Source organism: Phragmites australis, chromosome 9 (genome assembly GCF_958298935.1).
Source record: "Phragmites australis chromosome 9, lpPhrAust1.1, whole genome shotgun sequence".
NCBI lineage: Eukaryota > Viridiplantae > Streptophyta > Magnoliopsida > Poales > Poaceae > Phragmites > Phragmites australis.
Genome location: NC_084929.1, coordinates 27,069,159 through 27,071,969, shown reverse-complemented (window position 1 = coordinate 27,071,969; position 2,811 = coordinate 27,069,159). Strand labels below are relative to the sequence as shown.

Genomic DNA, 2,811 nt, shown 5'->3' with positions numbered 1-2,811 from the left:
GCAGGGGACGGTTGGCCATTTTATATGCCTCACATCCGGGAGTTTAAGTCGCACATGGGATTTAGGGGTCCTTTGAACCGAGGAAAAACACAGGATTTCAATTCCTGTGGATTCAGTCACTGTAGCACCATTTGGTTCGTAGGAATGGCTCACAGGAAAAGTGAAGAGAAATTTCCTTCGGAGGTGATTTTGGAGAAAATACACAAGAATCAAAACATCCACCCCGACCTCATTTTTTTCGGCCGGCTCGTGTAGGAACAAGGTAGAAGGTCGTCATTAGCGTTGAAGAACCAGAGAACAGAGAAGAAGAGCAGGGCAAAATCGATCATCACAATCCTCATTAGCCACTGGGCAAGAAGAGCAGGAACAAAGAACTGGCCAAAAGCACGCAGAGCTCGCCGCGTCGCCACCCGCCACTGCTCGAGCTCGCCGCCGCCGCCGCAGCTCGTCCCTGCTGTAGCTCGCCACCGTTGCCACAAGTCGTATCCTGCTGTAGCTACTACACTGGACTTAGAGCACCAAATAAACTTCTCCATCAGATGCTATGCACGGTTGAAACTTATACAGACAACCAAATACGTCCCTAATAAATTGTTGGATACAGCCTGCAGAGACTATAGCAGTCATGGGTTGATTACTCACTCCGCTCAAATGCTAACACCTGTAATCATTTGCGCCCTTGTTCAATGGATGAGGGGGGCTCATCTGCATCCAAATGCTAACACCTGTAATCATTTGCACCCTTGTTCAATGGATGAGGGAGGCTCATCTGCATCCAGCACTGATGGTCGGTACAACACGCTAGGAGAAACTAATCACCCACTTCTGCTCCTATTGATTGCCTACTACTCTCAGCACTGTCTCGTCGGAATCTTGCCACACACGCGACGCGACCTCCATTTCTCCTCTCGCCTCATCGATCAAGGTGTCATCAGTCATGCGACGCTAGAAAGATGGGCGCTGCTGGAACAGAGTTACTCATTCGGAGTCATTTCCCATCAGCGCCCTGCACATCTGTCGGCAGCTTTGCTTGCCGGCGCACGGAGTTTCGCGAGCGGAAAGGGAAGGAAACGCGCGTTCTTTTCCTCTTTTTTGTTCACCAATCAATTACCACACTAGATGCAGGTAAGGGCGAAGATGTATGTGATAAACTTGTTCGCTATATCTTCTCGAGGGAGCGTAGCGGTACGTGTGTACATATGCTAGTTTTTTCTATTTGAGCACATACAGCCTGTTATTTCCAAATCTGAGCACATCAAACCAGTAATTCCATATTTGAACTTAACCATTCTATTTAACTGGCCTAGCAGCCCACCGACCTCTGTTTGTAGAGAAAATCGGTCCAAAATCACCTCAATGAATCCAAGGCCGAAGCTTTAGCCACGACGATGGAGCATTAGGGTGCTAGGGTCGACGGGGAGGTGCCGGCCGGGCTGGGTCTAATGGCGGCGGAGTACGAGCAGCTGAGGCCGATGGTGGACGCACACCACCGCTACGCCGTAGGGGCGGGCCAATGCTCCTCGCTACTGGCTCAACGCATCTACGCACCACCGGCCGCTGTCTGGGCCATGGTCCGCCAGTTCAACTGCCCGCAGGTGTACAAGCACTTCATCTGTAGCTACACGCTCTGCCCGAACCCTGACGTCGGCGACGTCCTCTGCCTTGGCCGCCTCCTCAAGGTCAGCGTCATCTCCGGCTTCCACGACAGCACCAGCACTGAGCGCCTCGATCTCCTCGATGATGCGGGCTGGGTCTTTGGCTTCTCCATCACCGGCGGTGAGCACCGCCTCCGCAACTACCACTCCATCACCACCATCTCTGAGCTCGTTGGCCCCATGATCTGCACCATCGTGCTCGAGTCCTACGTCGTCGACGTCCCCGATGGCAACACCGAGGAGGACACCCGCCTCTTCGCCGACACTGTCGTCAGGCTCAACCTCCAGAAGCTCAAGTCCGCTGCCGAGGCCAACGCCGCTACCGCCAACTCCATCTCTGTCACATAGCCGTAGGGATGAAAATAGACCGGAACTCTTTAACCGCTTTCATTTTCATCTTTTCTTTTAAAAATAAAATTAAAAATAGAAAAACCGGAAATAGGAATGAACTCAGGAATATTGGGATATTGAAAATGAACCAATCTGAACGGAAACACGCTAATACCAGTAGGAACCGATATTCAATCCAAAAACCCATAAATAGACTGCCTTTCTAACAGATAGACTCAAGTGCTTGTGCTTCAATGTACAGTTTGGCTGATGCCTTGTGTGCTTGCACTGAAACAGAAAGAAGAACCTATGTACCCACCTCTCACATAGACTGTAACTTGTTTCCAGGTTGAAGATATAAGTTCATTTGATTCTGTATTGTTTGTCTCCTCTATGCTAAAACATGGATTGCAAATTCTAGCAAAAAGTACTATACGGATTTACACTTTGCCTACCTTTAAAGAGGACTAAAAATTGTTTTAATATAACTTCTCTGAAACCTACCATCCAATCTGCCCCTTGATGTTTTACTTGTTGAGTTGTTGGTCATATGGTGACTTGATGCACAACTAGCCATTCCTGTCGGTGTAATGGGTAGGGGTGCCCTGCCAAGAAGGCCCACGCCACCAGTCTACGACTGATAGTAGATATTTTCAAGACCATGACCCCACTATACAACCAAGGCGGGGCTCTTGCGAGTTGCGACTAGTATCCTGGTCGTGACAGGAAACCCTGCGATCAGGCCCTGCGATCATTTAATGCAATTCACTCAAGTGTGTTTTCCTTCCCTAGGCACTCTCTTTCGGCGAGCTCTGTCGTGGAGCGG

At 49.9% G+C, this 2,811-nt stretch overlaps 1 pseudogene; it reads left to right on the top strand.

Moving 5' to 3' along the window:
• Window positions 1-1,388: 1,388 nt before the first annotated feature.
• Window positions 1,389-2,003, top strand: LOC133928107 (abscisic acid receptor PYL10-like; annotated as a pseudogene).
• The last annotated feature ends 808 nt before the right edge of the window (window positions 2,004-2,811 follow it).